The sequence below is a fragment of the Simochromis diagramma genome, unplaced genomic scaffold (genome assembly GCF_900408965.1).
Source record: "Simochromis diagramma unplaced genomic scaffold, fSimDia1.1 OVJJ01000604.1, whole genome shotgun sequence".
NCBI classification, from domain to species: Eukaryota; Metazoa; Chordata; class Actinopteri; order Cichliformes; family Cichlidae; genus Simochromis; species Simochromis diagramma.
Window position 1 is genome coordinate 4,070,272 of NW_024387416.1, and position 20,717 is coordinate 4,090,988.

At 40.4% G+C, this 20,717-nt stretch overlaps 1 protein-coding gene and 1 long non-coding RNA gene across 6 annotated transcripts in view; both read right to left on the bottom strand.

Moving 5' to 3' along the window:
- The window catches only part of pcxb (pyruvate carboxylase b), a 294,355-nt gene that overhangs the window by 112,587 nt on the left and 161,051 nt on the right, over positions 1–20,717 (bottom strand). The gene's annotated exons all lie outside the window — the stretch shown is intronic.
- LOC120721840 lies at positions 1,661–19,910 on the bottom strand. Its single transcript, XR_005693269.1, has 2 exons — positions 2,934–19,910; positions 1,661–2,870 (listed from the first exon to the last, which is right to left on the bottom strand). It is a non-coding gene; the product is annotated as an uncharacterized LOC120721840 (long non-coding RNA).

Genomic DNA, 20,717 nt, shown 5'->3' on the forward strand with positions numbered 1-20,717 from the left:
GTATGCGTGGAGAAAAAAAAGAAAGAAGCACTGCATGTGAATATTAATCGTGTGTATTTTGGTGCATCTACAACAGCAGATTTCAGTGTTATATTCAAATCTATTGCAAAATTAGATTGGATATAGTTTAATAAAAAAAAAGTGCCAATGCTGCTTTGGTTTAGTTTGCACTTGGACAGAATTGTGAAGATGACTCAGTCCTCATGAAAATGTTTTGAGCTCCAGGCAAACTTGTGAGTCAAAGAAGCTGCAGCGCACACGCACATCTGTGGGGCGAAAATGAAGCTGTTTACTTGTCAGTCAGTGGAGCTGATTAGGAGGTAAGGGTGAAGTAACATTTCTTATGGTAATTAAAAACATTTCTTACAGTAAAGAAAAAAACATGAGGAAAAGAGAACATAAAAAGAAGCAAACTGGTAGGAGAAGGGAGATCAATGAGCTCAGGAACAGACAGAAAAGGGTTTAGAAGGAAAAAAGGTGTAAACAAGATTTCAAAGGACAGATTGGATATGACACAGAATGGGAAAGAGCGCTGATGTGACAACAGACAGACAGAACGGGAACTAAAAGCCGTCAGGCTAATGGATCCTGAAACCGATGCTCTGTTATTATCAACAATATTAGCTGGTTTCAGACAGGCTCTGTATTTCAATATAAGACATTACAAGCTCCTTTCAATGCTATCTGCAGCTGAGATCAACACTCACTTGGAAACGAAGCGAGCTGGCAGAAATCTGCATCCGAGCAGAACTAATTAAACTTTTAAACATACGAGAAGAAGAAAAGTGTCAAACATGAACTATCAAACCAAAACATCATTTCTGTTAATTATTTACATCTTTCAGGTCATAGCGGAAAAAGCTGAAGCGGAGGTAGAACGGATCTAGTCGTCTCTGCCCTTTTCTGAGGTTTTCTGAGGTTAGATGGGGAAAAACTATCCCACCAGCATAATCGGAGTTTCTCGTACTTATTTCACTTTGTTGCTGAGAAAACACTTCAACAGTGGGCTGAATTTGGTGCATCACTAGACATCGACAATAAGATCAACAGTGGCAATGTTGTATCGCAGCAATAATGTTGTAGCTAAATGTTGTTGTGATGAAGGGCATTAAGACTTGAAGATTTCTGTGTGTCCCTGGCAAAAAAAATAAAGACAAAAAATAAAAATGGGGAAAGGAAAAACCAACATGAACCATTAGTGAGATTGTGATTCATTGCATCCCTAGCTGAAATGAACTGATTCCTGCACAGGGCTGCACAACTGTTTATTTTACTTCGGTTTAATATTTACTCCAATTAGTCTTTCAGCCCACCTGAGAATAAAGTCTTATATTTCATGAATATTTTTTTTTTTTAATTCCTGTCTCCACTTTCTGTTGAGTCCTATGCAGATGCTGCCGAAATGTAGATATGGAGGGAGGGGTGTGGCTGAGAGACTACTGGAAAACCTGGAGACAGACTACGATAAGGAAAAGTGAAGGAAATAGAGATAGAAGTTTGGTTTTCACTGCGTGCCTCTCAGTGTCCACAGTATGCCCATAAGTAAGACACTTTTTTAAATCTGTTTAAGGAAGAGATCGAAATCAAACAGTGTGATAAGTCTGTGTGTGTTATTTTTGTAATGCAAATTGTCAGGGATGGGGTAAAAAGGGTCTTTTTCCCCTCTTGTGCTTTGAGCATCAGACACCAGGCAATGCTAGAGTGGCAGACTGTGTTCGAATTTGAGACCATCAACAGTGACAAGGAGAGTAAAACAGGGTGTGCTGGAAAGTGTGCGCGCACCTGCGTGTCTCTGCACATGAGGCTGGAGGGCAATTTGATTTAAAACTCATAAGAGTCTTCCTTTTAATGTGGCCAGAGTCTTTGCTACAGTCACCTTTAAAAACTGCATGTCTGCCTGCATGTACATGGGTGCACTTAAGTGTGACAGGTAAGATCAACAATGCAGCACAACTCTCCCCCTGGCTTTTTTTGCCGATGGCAAAAACCTGTCCCAATTTCACACAATTAAAAAGGCTGAGTTACATTCAAACATTCACAGCCACAGACAAAATTACCTTTCAGCAAACAAACGTGTGTCTGTGCACTGCGAGATAACCTTCTGGCAGCGTTTGCATGTTTCTGTGTGCACGTCTTATTGGTGCATCCCGAAAGGTCGTGTCTGCCAGCAGCCAAACTTCCTCTGACATTTGCAGTTATGATAAAGGTATGATGCATTTCCCTGCAGTGTGCTGACTAACTGCTTACTCGGGATGCTTTAAGAGTCAGCAGCTAACGTGCTAGATACCAGTTGGACCAGTTATAGAACATACTGAAGTGTACACCTTGACAAAAAAAGGAGCAGACAAGACATCTGTCTAATGGACAAACATCCCATGAACATCTGAGAAAACGTTATTACAAACCCCAACACTCCATGAGCGCTACGCAGCTGTCTCACCAGCCTGAAATTATGACAAATGACTACACAAAGCTATTGAAAATGAGGTTCTAAGTAAAGCTGGAGATCACAAATATGAAGAAGAAAATGCACATAGGAAACACCTCTCAGATACTGCGCTTTACCTGCGAGTATAATACATTTTTAAATCACCGTTCAGTGAATGCAGTACGGAGCAGCAGCAGAAATCACACGGGGCTTCTCACCTAATTAGTCACTTTTACGTCAAGTGTCAACAGGATACAGTGGCTATAAGTGTGAGATTGAGAGTTTAATTTACAGCGATAAGTAACGTCCACAAGAAAAACATTGTTTCTCTTAAGCTCACTTGGTAGAATAATCATTGTAAGTTTGCTCACAAAGAAATGAACAGCCTCTAATTTTCATGATCTTTTCCTTTAAATGGAGAGAAAATATCTAAGAAAGAAATCTAGAAAAACGTAAAAGTTATAAACTGATTTGCATGTCACAGAATGAGCTAGTATTTGATCACCTTTAAGCCATCTGATTTGTGTATAAAACACCTGTCCACAGAATCAGTGCACCACCATGGGCAAGACCAAAGAACTGTGAAAGGATATCAGGGACAACATTGCATCGTCTGGGCTAAAAGACCATCAGCGATAAGCTTTGACGAGAAGGTGACAACTGCATGATTAGTCGGAAATTTGAAGAAATATAAAATTCATCAATTGCCCTCAGTCTGAGCTCCACGCCAGATCTCGCCTCATGGAGTGAGGATGATCATCTGAACGATTCAGAGGAGGCTTGGGAGAAAAGTGTGGATCGGACGAAACCAATATCAAACTCCCTGGCGTCAACATGACTTGGGGACTTGAGCAGCCGATGAACGGGACTGTGTGCCGCAAGGGTTGTGGATGAGCCTTTCAGCATGACAGTGAGGCTGATGAAGAAGCCCATTAACGTCATGGAGTGACCTCAGTCCTGTAGAAAAGCTGCGAAGGGAGCTGAAGGGCTAAAGAGCAGAGAGCCTAAATCCCACCTGAGATGTACGGAAACCTGGTGACCAACTACACGGCTGGGCTTGCAAACATGCTTTCTGTACAGAGTTATTTTTTGCTCGAGGATAGATATTTCAATCAACGACATGCATCTCTTTCAAGTCATCTTTTAAATCTTTTATAAAACTCACTGGGTTTCCAGGATCTACAGTTGATATTTTGTCTCTCCCCATTAAGATGAAACTACTACATAAATTAGAAACTGTTCATCACTTTGTAAGTGAGCAAATGTACAAATCCAGCAGGGGATCAAATGATTTCCCCCACTCAAAATATTTAAGCAAAGTTGATTTAACTAAATTTTTGCTCTACAGACTGATGATGGTTCGTTCACCACACCTGCATGTCATATTATTGTGAGTAGACTTTAATCATGCTGTTCAGTCAAGCTGAAATTTGTAAAAACATGGCTTAAAAACACCTTTCCAGTAAACCTAAAATCTTCATCTGTGTGAAAAGATGTAATTTTACCATTTTAAGCTGCACTATTCATTGATTCTTCAAATTAAAACGCTATCCTGAGCCTTCAACATATAGAAACCAGCCAGACACTAATCACCGTTTCTGTCTAGCATTGAATCATTTTCCAATCACGGTTAACAAGGCTAAGGGGAAATGCAGTCTGAATGATAAATACAGGTTGTCGGGACATCTAATGACAAAGGTTGATGAACGCGCATGTAAATATTACCTTACAGTCATATCTAAAGGAACCTTGACAATATTTATGCACCGATTTAAAGTATTAACAGTCTTACCCTTGCATTTACTGCAATCACAATATCATTAGCAAGCCTCGAAGACGTTGTTGCAGAAAAGAAAGATACAGATCAAGGGAGAGAGCGTAGAGGAGACCTCCTGTATTGTAGCAAATCGGGAGGAGAAAGATTAATTGACCTTGCGTGACACAGCGAACCAGATTTCATTCTTAGTCCCTTATTTAGACACTTACAGATAGCTGAGCATCCGAATAGAATAAAAATGTTACCCAAATGTAAGAGCTGATAGGCAATGTGCAAAACATCGATAATGAGGCAAACATATGGCGTGTTTAATTCCATCAAGTTTATGCTACACAGCATAACTTTAAAGAGCAGGCGTGGAGAAAGAAGGCAACAGTAGGAAAGAGGAGTGGAGCCAATGCTGGAAGTAGAGAGGTGCTAAAATGATATAAGACAGAGCCACCTGCACGGCGTTACCTTCATGCATCATTTCCCCTCTTCTTTCTCTCACTACCTTCCTCTCACACTCTCCACAATCTTTAATTTAGCCTTCTATCTAATTTGCTCTCCTTCACCTTCACTGACTTCTCATTCAATCCTTTGTTCACTGCATTCACTCGTAATCTCCACTTCTCTCTGACCTCCCTGCTCTCTTCTACGCCATCGCTTGGCTCTTCTATTGTTTTGCCAGTTCACTTTAGCAATCTTTCACTCATTTTAATATGTTCTCCTCACTGTAAGACAATATTCTCTGCCTCATTCTCAGCCCTACTACTGAGTGTTTGAGTCTTTTATTGGTCCTCAGTTTTCATTGTTATAGCAGTACTGCACTGCTAAAACAATAGTCGGCTCCATTCAGTTTTTATCTCACCTAAATACATTGTGGCATTTCATGTTTGCCCCTCTGTCCTTGTCTCTCAGTTTTCCCTTTATGGTTCATTTTCTGCATCATTTCCCACATTTGCCTGCATTTCTCAATATCCCCTTTATTCATTCTTTAAAAAAGAAAAAACAAAGTAGTAATAGGTTACTTTAGTATGGCAACATACAGCAAAAGGTAACTGGGTATAAAGATCTGAGGATGTTTCAAGGTTAAATTAAGAACTAAACCCTGAATGTGGAATTTTCCCTGAATTACGGCACAATCGGAGTTTCAGAAACTCTAAAAAGCAGAAAAGAAAATTAACCCAGAAATCAGCGTGGTACTTTAGCAGCTTAGTCAAATGTTACACACGCTCTCATTTAGCTGCTTCGCCCTTGCAAATTTTGTCGCTGTTCAGTTTGCCACGGTCGCCATGAATTTTAACTTGTAATTTGCACAAAGCTCTAAAGACTGCAGAGCCGCTCAACACCATCTGTGTACAACACTAGTTGACAATATTTTTGAAGTTGTAACATGCAACAACAATATAACAGTTTAAACAGCTGTTGGATCACTTTTCCCCTCAATACATTAAAAAAGTTTTACACAAAGAAAAACCCAGATTAAATGTTTTTAACAAGTTCAAACAACTTTTGCAGCATTTCCTGCTACTGGGATCGTCAAATTTAAAATTTGACAGTTGTGTTGCATACGAGCATACAACTGGATGAATAGTTTAGGAAGAGCGGTCGTATTTAAAATAAGCATCCAACCCAGTTTAAACTTCACGGTTCAAGAGTATTCAGGTCATTCCTGGTTTCAGTGAAGACACTAACTCTTAGAAATGCCCAAATAGCATATCAGATAACAATTTCACACAATACATTGAATTTCAGATATTACAACTTAGTAATTTCACCAAATTTTAAAGTTTATTTTGGCTGTAAATCAGTGTAATAGGAAACAGTGATTTGAATACTTGATAAAGATTAAAATGAGAAAACTGGGACACCTACTAAGTTTTCATTTTTGGTAATTGATTTCTTATCTAAACCAAGTAAGATTCTTTCTTTTCCTTAAATTTTACTCGTTGCATCTTGCCAGCCTCCCCCTCTTTCCCCTCTCACCCCCTTTCTTGGTCACTACCTTCAGTCAGTCTCAAACTTGCCATTTACTCAGTTTGTCCCATTTTTCCCCCCACGTTCATCAGAGCAGTGCTTGCTGTTGCAGCCCTTTCCTCTCACTTCCATCCTTATTTCAACTCCGCACCTTCCTGTTTGATTGACCGCTGCTGCAACTAGAGGATGCCGCCATTTCACTGGTACCTTAAAAACAGGAGTAGGTTTTATTCTCTACGTCTCCACAACGTCTTCTCTGTTTACCACTACGCCTCTTCACTGATGTTTCTCAACTTCTCTGCGTTTCCTTTCAGTATGCTTTTATTTCTGAACAATCTTCTCATACGTTGCCCCTGATGAGACATTCCTCCGTTTCCTTGCTTCACCACAGGAACTCAGCTCATCATTATCTCTCAACATGCCACCCACTGCCCATCTCTTCACCACTTTTCCCCAGAACAAAGGATGAAAGGGGAGCTTCCTGCCCTCTCTTCATCATTTTTCCCACTGTTCATTCTCTTTTGTCCTCCATATGGCGATGCCACCACCTACTCTTCTGACACATCAGGTTTCCTTCATACTCATGATCAGAAAGATGCAGTAAAAACTCATCTTGGGACCTTCTGTAGTTTCTTTTCTGTGATGTTGACAGTAGGATTTCTTTGTGTCTGAGAGCCAATATAAGACAGATTCTGTGGAAAGTTTTAGGTTTCTTTAGCCCTCATCTAGAAACCAAGAAACTTTGTTAAACCAATAAAAAGGACTAGGAAAGAAAGAAAAATCAAGTCATCTGGGAAATGGTCACAGGGCCTGATGGTAATGCAACATTTCTATCTGTGGCAACACTCCTAGAATAAATGCTGCACTGATGCTAATGAAAACCAAACATTTGCTTGTAAGCATTCAACAAGAGTCGGAATGGAAATATGTGCATGTTCGCACCAATGCAAATGCATCCGCAAAAAATCGTTTTTGTATTTTTTTAACAGTGCATAGTTTGAAATTTTACAGAAAGTAGTGGAATAGGTGGGGCTGGTAGATAAAAAGATACATGTGACAGGCCGAGTTTCTCTCAGAGGCAACAACTTTTACTTGCACTGTTCTCGGCTGCCACGTTCAGCTTGTAACCAAATCAGTCACTCACAGAATAAACTATAATAAACTGACCGACCTGATTGAAGAACATCGTTTGTCTTATACCCTCAAACACTGACTTGTAACTTTAGCACCTAAACTGCTGAAAGTGGGCTCAAAGTGTCCTTTGACTTTGCATCTCAGCAACCAGTAAGTCATTTAACCTTGCCCCTTATCTACCCATGCCTAAAGGCCCAATGCTGCAGGACATGATTATTTTAAGATACTGAAAGTGTTTTACAGAGCTTGGTGCGCCGTCTACTGAAATCTTTGTTCCATCTGGAAGGAAATAAACAGAAAACAGCGAAGCTTTAACAATATCCCCAAATGCTTGCGAGCAACAGTGCAGAGGACACTGCAGAAAGTGTATTATTGCCATGGAAAATGCAGTTTAACTGCATACAGAGATGTCAGACATAGACACGTTGCTCTGCTGCGCTCATAGCACTTTCTGAGACGGGGAAATAAGAAAATGTGAGGAAGTCTTGGGACATGAAGTGTGTTTCAGACGACGAGAAAGAAAAATAAAGTCTCCCATCGTTATACAAACACCTTTGCCAAATATTGGATGAAGCATTTGAAAAACACAGAATCACAAAATCTATTTCAAAAAGAAAGAACAAAGCACTAATACCACAGAGAGAGAAAACAAATGTGCAGCCCTTCCTCCACTTGAAAATATGCACTGGAGCATTTGATCATCAAACACATTTATTTGCTCCAGTAAAAGAGCTACCTATTTAAAAAAGATTAAGGCGGCATTGATCACCATTTGAGCGGACTCTGAGATATTAAAAAACTTTCTCCGATCATGGTTTTATTTGAGAGAAAATGGCACCAGCCTCCAGCTATAATTTGTCAATGATGACTCAGCTCGTGTCTGTGGGCAAAGAAATAATGAATCATGAAGTCATTCTGCAGCGGTCTCATGCGTTCTTAGTTATTATGCACAGGCTGGATTGAATGTCATAAAGACAGCAGCACAATTTAAAGCATAAAAAGGTTCAGGTCAGTCACCTACATGAACACCAACTGATTATTCTGTAAAACCAATGCAAAGTTCAGCAAAGGGTGGGCTTTAATCAGCGTTCTATTGTGGGCAATTGTTCAGACAAGATGTGAATAATTAAATATTTATGCAGTGACTGAAAACAGATGTTAGAGCTTCCTCCACTGCGTGGAACAGGTAACGACTCTATCCAGACGCAGTGAAAGATGCGTCATTTTCTTATTGATCACATTTTTAACTTTAATACAAAACAGTGGATGTTTACCTAAATTATCCTAAAGAATTAAGGATTCGTTCAGTTTATATTTCCTTAAATGTGTAGCCCATAGGGGAACTCTAGTACCTAGTATTTAACCTTTAGAGGGGGGGGATTTCCCCAGCAGATGTTCCTGAGCACTGTTAGCTCACTATTAAGTGAGAGTTGCTACAAGTCAACATATGAAAAAGATTCGGGTCACTAGAGTCACCAGTAATGACCTGGATAACTGAGAACCTGCACAGAACCATAAGGGAACAAGAACGTTACGATAGCCATGTTTGCGCTCAAACACAAAGCTTCCAGATGAATCCGTTGCCACCCTCTGCTTTGCCTCCATTGATCATTTCTCAGAAAGAAACAGAATAAGATTTAACCCTAGCACGCCCATGGCCTGATGACTTCTCCTAGTGATGCCATGATTACTGCACAATGCAGAAATTGAGACTGCTGGGCAACAAACATCTTCAGGGAGCTTATTTCTTTACAAGGCAATAACAAGTTCCACACTTGTGCTTCAGTTTCAAAGCCTTGAAAGCACTGTTATACGCCTGCAAAGCCGATGACCCCGTCCTTTCTGCTGGTTTTGAATTCTGGCAGCAAGTCTTACTTAACATAATGGACTCTTACGGCCACACTTACAACTCTGTTGCTTTCATACTCTGCAAGAGCGTACACACTGTCAGGGAACTGTACATGAATACGCAAAATTAAGCTATGATATTTACATAATTGTAAACAAATAAAAATGTGCAACATGCAAACAACATGACCTCAGCCACACATGCAAGTCAACCAAGCTCAACACCACTACCCTGCACACCCACTTGCAAACCTGCATATTAACAAAACAAAAACATAGTAACAAGCAAATCTTAGTGGGAAAAAACACAGTACCTTTAATAACAAAGGAAAAAGAAACAAGGAAGTGAAAAACAGATATGCCAAGGTAAATAAAAGGGGAAAGAAAATCTTAAAGCATGAGAATAACAGCAGGGTTACAAAGCTTTTAAAGAAAAGAAAAAGACTCAAACTAAACTAACACTGGCCTTTGAAACAAGTATCACTGCTTGACATTTCTTTACACAGTCCACCACTATTCTGGGACACTTGAAAGCCCTGCTGGAACAAAATAGTCACTTTAAAAGCCTCATATATACACAGCAGAAAAACAGAAGGAAATTTTACCCGTACTTACAGCATCCCAGCTCCCTAACACATTACAGTGCCGCCTCACACTTGTTTGGTGTGGCGGCTCATAACTTTAGCTACTACTTCTCCTTTCCTCATCATCCTCTTTACCTCCTGCCTGGCAGCTCAATCCTCAGCATCTTTCGTCCAATACATCCACTATGCTTCCTCTGCAAATGTCCAAACCATCTCAGCCTTGCCTCCACACTGCCAAACCTGAGCAGTCCCTCTGATCAACTCCAATCTTCTCCATCCTCCTCACTCCCAGTGAAACTTAACATCTCCACCTTTGCCTGCTGTCTTTTTGTCAGAGCCACCATCTCCAAACCACACAGGTCACTACCATCAGTGACACATCACCCCTGACACTCATCTCCACCCTGCCTGTACTCACTTCTTCACCTCTTTTGTGCACTTTCTATTGCTTTGAAAGGTTGACCCCAGGATGGGAACTCGTCCACCTTCACTACGTCTCCTCCTTGCATCTCCGCTGTCACACCCGTCTCCCTCTCATTCACACACGCATTCTCTTTTGCTTTTACTGACTTTCATTCCTCTCCTCTCCACATCATACCTCCATCTCTGCAGGCTCTCTTCCACCTGCTCTCACTACAAATCACAATGTAGTCTTAAAGCATCCTCATCCACAGGCGCCGGTTTAGCTCAGGGCCCGGGTTTGGGTTCGAGCCTGACGCGAGACCCTTTGCCACATGTCTTCCCCCTTCTCTCCGTCCTCGCTTCCCTTTCCTTTCTTCTCTGTGGCTATCAAATAAAACTGAAATTTATTTATTTTTGCTTTTTGAACAACTTATTTTAAAATTGCACTCAAACAAATCCTGCCTAACAAAAAAGTAACTTCAAGTGTCAAATTACATTATATTTCTTCACATCAATATACGGCGTGGGCAGCCAGTGGCCACGAATTTGAGACCCCTAATCTAGATCCACAAAGACAGAAAAGCTCAGAAGTTGCACCAAACTTCTCCATCACCACCCTAAAAGCAAGTTTAACATGCTCTTTAACCTCTCTTCTTAATCCAACGTAAGAAAATATTACTGCAGATGCAATAAACAAACAACTGCTACAAAGTGTCAGTAAATCGGTGATTTCATAACTTGAGATGCATTTTGAATGCTGTCAGGTGAAAATCCTTTAACAATGCAGAGCAGTGATCATTTAAGCGTCTTGGTGCGCTCTAGACTCAGTTAATTCTAGTTTGGGTGGCATGTTCACATTACAAATTACCCTCAGCTGTCAGAGTGAGTGAACACAGTTAAAGTAATGCAGCTGGCCTGCAGTAAATCCAACATTGGTGAACGTTTTAATGCTCAGCTTTCGCACAGTCCAGACAGAAATCTAAGACGTGGCAGAGGAAGTGAAGACACGAAAAGGCAGGTGAGAAAAAAATGATCATGACTGAAAAACAAAAAGTGCAGCCTGCACTTAACACTCATCTCTAAGCCTACTTATTGCAACCCCCTACCAACCATACCTTATTGCTATCCTGAATTGAAAGCATTTGTTTTCTCAGCAGCAGCCCCGAGCATTAAGCTTAAACGCATTGTCTACTCAAAATGAAACAAATCTCCGCATTCTCTCACAAGAGCACACCGAGCCCTGCACACATGTGAAAACAAAGACACGGAAACACACACACCTTATTACTTAAACCTTCGAGAAGGAAAAGCCTGTATTCTTAACACTCCCTCCTGGCTCCTCTATCGATCTGAAAGCCTATTCATGCATCCTTCCTTTTATCCTTCCTCAGCCCCTCCCTCATTCTGTATTACAGAATGAAATCCAAAGTGCCAATCCAAAATCATCAGAGGAAACACCGATAAGAAAATGCCATTTTCCTTCAAGGGGGAGGAGTGGCATATCCTAAATATCTTCATTTCCTACCAGAACTTTACCAACCAGGCTTATCTGATTTTGGACAGTCATCAGATGGCTGAACACAGCAAACAGTTATTCTACTTTTTAATGTTTGTTGTGAGAGGTGGCTGAGATTGGGCGCAAGCGCCTGATTCTGTTTTAATTGACAATTAATGAATCCAGACATTAGCTGATCCAAACACCTGGCTAAGGGCAAGCCATAATTAAACTCATTAGAATTAGAAAAGACTTTTGTTCTCAATCAGTCATTAAAGCAGCCAAAACACCAGGCGCTTTCCCAAAGTAATTTCTCTTTCTCCACCCCTCCCTCTCCTGTAGCACTTCAAATCTTTTACCAAGCTTCTTAATAACGCTTCTCCTCCCCGCCTCGTATTCCTCAAGGTTTAACACTTTTCCGATCCCTCAACTTTCTACTTTATTCTATTTCCGTTTTTCCAATTACTGGACAGATGGGCTTTTGGAAATTTCTTCCACAGAGTTCAAGTCCAACATCTTTTCCAGACAAGCAAATCAGTTTGTAACCTTTCGGGATTTTTGGACTCCATTTCTTTCTAATGTTGGGCTTTTCACTTCTGAAATAGTTCAACAAGCAACCAACGCTCTGCGGTACAGAAACACATTGTGTATCTGATGAGTTTAGAAGTGCAAGATTTCAGTGTTTTTCCATTTGTTCTTCTGAGGGTGAGGAGCCTTGTTTTATGGTTCAAACACTCGACGGCCACTGGCAAACCCAACCGACAGATGGCCATTTTTCTTTCTTGTGTGTGTGGCAAACAAATCCTCCTCTATTCATGCAAAACTGTTTCTTGATGAAAATCTCTCAGTTTTTTCAGTATTGTGTATTTATTTGACACATCCTAAACTACTGTTACTTAGGATAAAAGCCCAAAGAAGGGTCTGATAACTGAAATGCACCGTTGCTACCAGACTTAATGAGATCAAATCAGGCCATTAAACCATTTTCTTTCAGGAGAGCAAGAAACTTATCCAATTATGTACATAAGGATGATTTTAGTTATTTGACAGCTATCTGGCAGGTTCTTTGGACCGGGGGAAAAAAAGAAAGGAAAAAGATACCTCAGACCATTTTGGGGAACATTTTCCATTTCATGTTTTAGGCATTTATTTGATGCTCTTACCCAGAGCCACTTAGGAGTGAAGGCAATGGTAGAATAAATCTCAGTTCTTAGATCACCAACATTATGGGGATAAAGGTTTTTCGAAATGGAGGTATAAGAGAATTTTTTTTAACTTAAGACCAAATTAGAGGCAGCAGATGTGCAGAGGGAATATGATTCAGTGCACAGAAGGTGATGTGGGAAGAAATGGGTTTTCAGCTTATTACCGGGGACGGGGAAGGACCGTACCTTTCTGACCGGTTGCAAAGTTATTCCACTTTTTGCGCTGATTCTTTGTGGCCCACGGGCTTCCTGTGTGTAAAACCCCCTGAAATTCCTAATTGTAAATAATCCCATGCCAAACTCTGTGCTGGAGTGTCACATTTACTTTACCATAACATAGCTTCCCCAAGCCTCCGAGGAATACGCCAACTTTCAGCAAATATGTTCTTTGATCAAGGGGCTGCTGTGTGAAATGCAGACTGGTACTCATTTCCTCTGCTCAGAACAGCCCATTTGCACAGCAGGCAAAAATGAAAGCACAGCAAATTTATGGTATACTACAGAATAGATTACTGTGACTTTTCACACCTACTAGAATAGCAGTCCTCATGTTTTTGATGACCTCCTTTTTACATTTTCTGTAGCACCAGCATAACTAAATTCTCTAGTTGTGTTCACTAGTAATTAAAAAACCGAGACTCTCTCTCTATTATCTATCTATCTATATATCTATATCTATATATATTTATTATTTATAGGATATATATAAATAAATATAAAAGGCACATATTCAGCTTCAACTTGCTTTAAAATGCTAACTTTTAATCAATATTTTGTTTCTTCTTCCCCACACTAAAAATCCAAGCTTAATGAATAATGCAGTCTCACAGGACAGCAACCAAAGCTTTGGGCTTTCCCCCCCCCGCTCTTTCTTCCCCCTCTCCTTCCGTATCGATCCCCCTAGAAGTGTCGACTTTGTGATGAAATGCCACTGTGAAAGGTTTTTGTCCAAGACAGCTGTAAACATGTCACCTCTGCCAGCCTTCTGGCTCTGTATGGCCTCAACAAGGCCTTTTGTAAATGTCTCAACTGGACGACTGTTAAGGGAAAGGCTAGTTTTACAGCCAACAAGAACATTACACGCTACTTTGTCTCAAATCTTGCAATCAAGTGCACCTGAAGTCCGCAGTCCTTTTTTTCCCCATGTCTAAGTGGAATTGAAGGGTAAGGCCTGAGCAACGCTATAATTTGACCAATGAGTGTGCATACACACTATTGTATGGACACAGTGCAATTTTGAAAAAGGGTAATTGTAATGTGGAGCTCAACTCGGCACTTAGCACAAAAACACAAAGACCAAAAATACAAAGGAAGATGTGGTCAGAGGTAAATTTTATAGAACGTATTGATGAACTGTGCTGAACGGTTAGCAAGACAAACCATTCAGCTTTACGGGAACAACAGATACTTTCAAACCAACGCTGAGCGAGTGCAGCCTTGTAACAGAATTTTATATTAGGGAGAGAACAGAGAGCAGGTACACTGCAGGCTCACTCTTTAAAAAAAACACTCAGAGCCACTGGGCTGCCAGATGTTGCAACGGAAACAAGCAAACCCAGCTGTTAAATAACTCAGAAAACCAAAAGAGATATGCCAACACTTAATGTAAAAGCAGATTTCTAGATTCTGGGGTTTTGTTTCTTTTTTTTTTAAAGCAGTTCTGCGTAGAATTAGCAAAACTGACATTTATGAAGGCTGGGGTTTGTTCTTCAGGTTCTCAAACATATTTAAGAAATAAAGACGTGCATTCGCAGGTGCAGTTGTCACATTTCCCTGCAAATAAACTACTGCTGCGTTTAATGCTGCCCTCAAGATGAAACGAAAGCATTTCATTCTCTTCGTCAGTGTGGCTGGAATAATCAGGCGCCCAGCCGGTCGAGAGTAATCGAGTTCTGTGTTCCATTATGCCTTTTCAATTAGAGCTGGAAATTTCTGAGGAAAGAAGTGAAGCCCCTGGGAAAAGGACAGAGAGACAGATGCATGGCCACTGCGGCTAAAATTGTATGACAACGATTTTTGTGAAATCGAGGCTGCGTGCCAGTGAAAGCATGTGAGGAAACCAATGACGTCGAGTCCGATTCGATGACAAATGAACCTGGAGCTCCTGACGTCTTCCCTGTGTTCCGGAAACTTGTAATTAAAAGCCGAAGGGAAAAACACCTAGAACGCAGCGCTTGGACAATGATTACATCAGTGAGGATTGATAACTCCGTATGTTTACTTCCAATTAATGCTATCAGAGGCACCTGTGCCACAAGAATGAAGATGCCAAAGTCTTAAAGGATATATATGACCCTTTATTGCAATGCATAAATCAGTTGGATTTACATACAATGGGAACTTATGCTTGAGTGTTGAGTAGATTCTGGAGTTTGTGTATGAGTAATAGATCATTAAACCCTAAAAGCTTCCTCTAAGTGTGTGAGAGTAAAAACATCAGTGTGTGTACCGACCCTTAATTAAAACTACTTAGACCCCACTCGTGTGCGCATTTATATTCACGTCACCTCTACCAAGTCTCACTATTCATGACTATGCATGGGAACGCACACAAATACACTTGTGTGATTTAAACTCCTGAATACGTCCCTAAAGGTTTCAGTCAGCAAAACACTGACAGCACAAATCTAACCTTTAAAGACACACCGCTAACACACTTTCTTTTATTTGTCTCAAAAACATGAACATTTTGAATGTGTCTAAGGTTAATGGGACCAAAAACAGTTTAGAAACAATGCTCAATCAACAGAGGCTTTTGAAACATAGTGAAAATAACATGTTCTGTCCACATATTCATCGTCTGCACGGCTATTTAGAAGCTCGGCTGCCCACTCTCAATCCAAGCCTTTAATTGCTCTTTGGTTTTCATTTGTACTCACTGCCCACATTGACACTTTATAATTCATTGCTCCTCATTCATGACTACTTTCTTTGCCATTCAAGGTGTTACGCTGGAAAACAGCTGAACAGCAGCTGCCAGAACAGTTCACCGTCTGCCTACACACAGTGATTTACAGCTAGACGAAGTTTGTGAGTATTTACCTTTGTTCTGTGCTAGTGAACTGAACACATAATTACATATACTGCAACAAGTTGCCTCAAACCACGGACGCCGTGACAGACGGCCCGTGTCCTGCCTGAGTACATTACTAACCCGTGTAATCAAGTGTCACCTTCAGTAAGGTCATTCCTGCCTTTTCTCTTTGAGTGTTCATCGGTCGCTCTTATCACAAATTAACATTCAGTCGACCAGACCACCGCAGGGGAGCAAGATCAAGGAAGTGTTTTTGTTCTTTTAAATGAATGCTGATAAACGTGTGCTGTGATGTTAAGGAAGAGCAGGCGGTGGAAGGCAAACAGGGAAAAGGAAAAAAGAAAAAGCGACAGGGGAATGGCGATGGAGCAACATCCATCCGTTTTCTTACTGCTAACAACATCCAGCTAGGGTCGCAGGATGCAATAGCCAGGCAAGAAGTGCAGTAAATCCCGGACAAGCGGGCGAGTCCATCGCAGCACCAGCACAAATTGATCTGACCACCTTTGACTAATTTAGAATCATCAATTATTGTGGCAGTAAACTAGAAAACGTCTCCACACACAGTAGGTTTAAACCCACAACCTCTGTTAACCACTCTACCATCATCTACCATCTTTAAAACAAATGGCGGAGAAAATCAAAGGAAGCAAAAGCACCATGTTATTCCTCTTCATTCGCCTCCCTTTCCAGCCCTACCATGCTTCTATCCTTTTGTCACAGCCAATTTCCAGCCAGTTTAATCCTGGTTACGCCTTCAAAGTCCCAGCTGACAGCACCCAGTTCAAACTTACTGTGATGTATATTGGCGTGTGGCAGCAAGATGCTGATTCTGGCTACAAACACATCTGTTTCATGTCTGTTGTTTAATTAGCTGTTGGAACTGAAACGCTGTTTTAGCGAGCATATAATCTCAATATGTAGTTATGCTTTGTAAATCGAGAGAAGGCAGCTTAGAGCTTTCACTTACTACACTGAAGGTGCATTTATCTTGTTTCTGAATGACCACCGAAGAACTACACACAGTAGTGGTGTGATTTATTAAAGGACTGCAATGTTTACATGCTAGTAGAGATGCACCGAGTGTGACCTGTTGATACAAATTTCGACGATTCTCATCCTTTAAGAGCTATAACTGACCAAACAAATACAAACAAAAATCAACTTTGCTTCTTTCATAATAAGAGAAATTATTCAACCTCCAATTTCCCCCAAACTGCAGTAAGTTACAGGATCTTCTCTCATTGAAACAAGTTAAAATGAGGCGCTCTGCTACTGGAAAGAGTTATAAATAATAACAAATGTCAGGTACTTGTTTATATATTCAGATAAGAGGACATCGAACCTCTCGTTCACTCATCTCCATCCTAACTGCTGTGATCCTTTGCTCAAATCAACACTGCCGATTTGTAGCTGGCTCCAAACTCTGGCCAGCTTTAGCAACTTTGCCTGTAGAGTCTTTAATATGTCCATGTCCAGCATGCTCAAAGTGATTTGTGCGTCCGACCTTTAGAAGATTTTAAATATATATAGATAGTATTAAACAGGTAAAATGAGAGAAAGTTGGATTTAAAGTTGTTTGGAGACTTTTTCACTTTGTCAAACCACTAAAAATGTTTTACGTGTCCACTTTTCTTTTCCATCACGGCCTTTTATATTTTTTTTAATATATTTAATATTTTTCTCAGTATCTTTAAAGTCATCCTGCATTCCCACATTCACCACAACTTTATTCCCATGCAGTAATTGGATTTCAATGTTCTTGACCTTTTGTTGAATTTCCTCAAATTAGGCTTTTCAGGACGAGCGCTTAATTATAAAACAAAAGTGTGTTCAAGATTCACAAAAACATGAAAGGCACGCTGTTTAAGACACACACACACACACAATTACAAAGCTATTCATGTGATTAAGTACCGTGCAAGTGGTTGTTTAGAGGTGTGAAATGAAGAGGAGATAGACAGATAACCCAGCCCCTGGAGACACTGTGTTATTTCATATGAGATTTAGAGTGCAGGACTGTGTGTGACAAAAAGCAAGCGTGTGTGTTTGTGTTTCACAGTGAATCTAAACCACTTATTCCTCCTACTGAAAAGTCAGATGAGATGGATTTCCTGTCTCTCTGCTCTTCGTAGATGCTATTTAAATTATCCCGGATCAAAAAAATAAAAAATAAAGAAGTGTAGTTGTTGGAGGAACTTCGGGCCACAACAGATGGAAGAAAGGATCATCATGCTATACATAAAAAGCCCAGACTACTGATTTATATGAGCTCAAACGTTGCAGTTCTATATTTGGGTTTTATCTGTCACAATTCATCGGTATAACTAACAAAAAAAGGCTAATGTTTGGGTTTTGGAGGACAGACTAAAGGTATAAGAAATAAATGGAGATATGAGGAAAAAAGCTCATGCGGGGGGGAAAAAAAGAACAACTCATGTGACCGACTCGGTGAACCGTTATGAGGCTCAGCACTCTGAAACTAAAAAAGATAAGTTTGCTCTTGAAAGCAGGCTGAGGTCAAACGGTTGTAGAAGGGGGGAGAGCATCACAGAAGAGAATAAAATAAAGTGTGAAGGGGCTGTTTACAAGCTGAGAAGTAAGTGTATGATAAAACAGGAAGATATGAAAGAATAAGCCCTGGGAAATGCTGTGTAAACCCCGACACACAGATCAGACTAGCGAAAATGAAACCAGTGTGGAAACAAAACAGTTTCAGGATGGATTACTGGTGTTCTGATATCTAAAATTAAGCTGTGTCACTACAACACTATCAGCAACCTCCACAAAAAAGGGGAAAAACAGTGTCAACATGAAAGGTACGACGACAGTTTTGGTTCATTTCTATCATTTCTCCACGCCAACTGCTCCACTGATAACTGCATACTGTGAGCATTGATATTCACAGTAGCCATAATTCACTTGAACACTCCAGTTAAAGGTTTTTTATATTGTATATCATGTTTTTATGTGAAAAATTCTGCAGTAACTCCATCTAATCTATGCAAAACAAAGTCAAAACTAAAGATTTCATTCAAATAAGGAACAGAGGGAAAAGTCAGAGGCAATCTTGAGATGAAGCCTGTGATCTCTCAGACTATAATGAAGCGAAACATTACTAAATTCTTCAAAGAGCCTCTCTGAATAGAAACCCCACTGTTCTGCCCCAACAGTTTCCATCCGTCTCTCACAAACGATGCAAGAAACTGAGGTCATCTCACCCTTACAGAGCATGGTTAAACATCAACTGATATAAAACCACCTGTGAAAGGCAAAAAAAAAAGTCACCTCCAAAGAACAGAAGTGGAAAATTTTACAATATTCAAATCACCACAGTTACAAAACTTGACTGATTGGATTGTTGGAGATCAGACTTGACCCTAACTATTATTTTTCTCCTTCTTTAGGTAATAATTTTTGTCACAGAAAACACAGGAATTAGCAAGAACATGCGCAGAAACCATTAAAAAAGTGTATTTGCTCCTGAAATCACTGATGTCATCATTAAGTGTTGCTGTGGAAATTTTAAACTGCAAACGCCAGTGAACATCTTTTAAGGTGGGTTTAATAACATGTTGCAACATGGAGAAACGCCAAAGTGGTCTCTGACGATGGCCGCCGCCCTGATCTCTTTTATGCAACCTGACCAAACTCAAAGAAAATTGCACAGCACATCACGTAGCTCTATACCTCCCAGATCAGCTCATCCCCCCCCAAAGGAGAATTACGATCAACCATCACCTCCCTTACACACGGCGCTTGGATGTCTCTAACCCACATACAAAGGCCCCACTGTGAAGGTGTGATAAAATCCTACATGCATACAACTAGTGACAAATTGATTTTACTATTAATAAAGTGATACTGTTGAAATATGTGATCAATACCAACCACTGTGTTGCGGCACATAGGTGTGCCGTGAGAAACGATCAGGTGTGCCGTGCAAGATTATCTGGTTCCGCGAGAGTTGAGGCTCAGGTGTGAAATGTATGGTTTTCAGGGTTTATCGGTTTTCAGCGTTATTTTGTTATCGTCTTTATCGTTTACTCTGTTTTCCTGGGTCTTTTCACGTGTGTTATGAATAAACCTTTTTTTCGGTACCGGTACTAGTTTTATTTTGTTGTATTTATCCGCGACACCTTAAAGGCCGGTCCATGAAAATATTGTCGGGCATAAACCGGTCCGTGGTGCAAAAAAGGTTGGGGACCGCTGCTTTAAGCGACCGCCGTGAGTACTGGCTGAACAATTACATTCTCTTCCACTAGAGGGCAGTACTACTACCTGCTCTAATGAAATAGGTTGCTAACTGCCAGTAAAACAGAAGAAGACAAAGAAGAAATTACATAATAATCATGCTGTGAGTTAGACAACGCAGCACATAATAGCAATGGATAAATACTTGAAAAGAAAAAGTAGCCACCCTGACCCGAGTCCTGGAGAAAATTACGATCCAGATGAAGGCCCTAGCTTGAGTAGTGGTCAGAAAAAAGCAACAAAGGTATACTGGGGACGAACAGAGTCAATTCTGCTATACCTGGTGCGCAGGGAAAAATGATCAACATTGTTTTGGTGACATTTTTGTTTGGTGGTGTGCTGGGTGATTTCTCTAATGTGCAATATGTGCTGTGGCTCCAAAAGGCTGGGAAGCACTGGTTTAGAGTGAGAAATTGGTATGACTAATATCCAAACGTTATAATTTTCAACTATAGTGGAGATAATTTCACAATGCTAACATCCAATTTCTATCCAACTTCATATGCACTGATTAAGTGCAAGTGATTTAAGTGTATAAATGCTAAAAATGGGTCATTTTACATCTTTAGACCCAAGCTCTCCTGCTGCTCAAAGGCT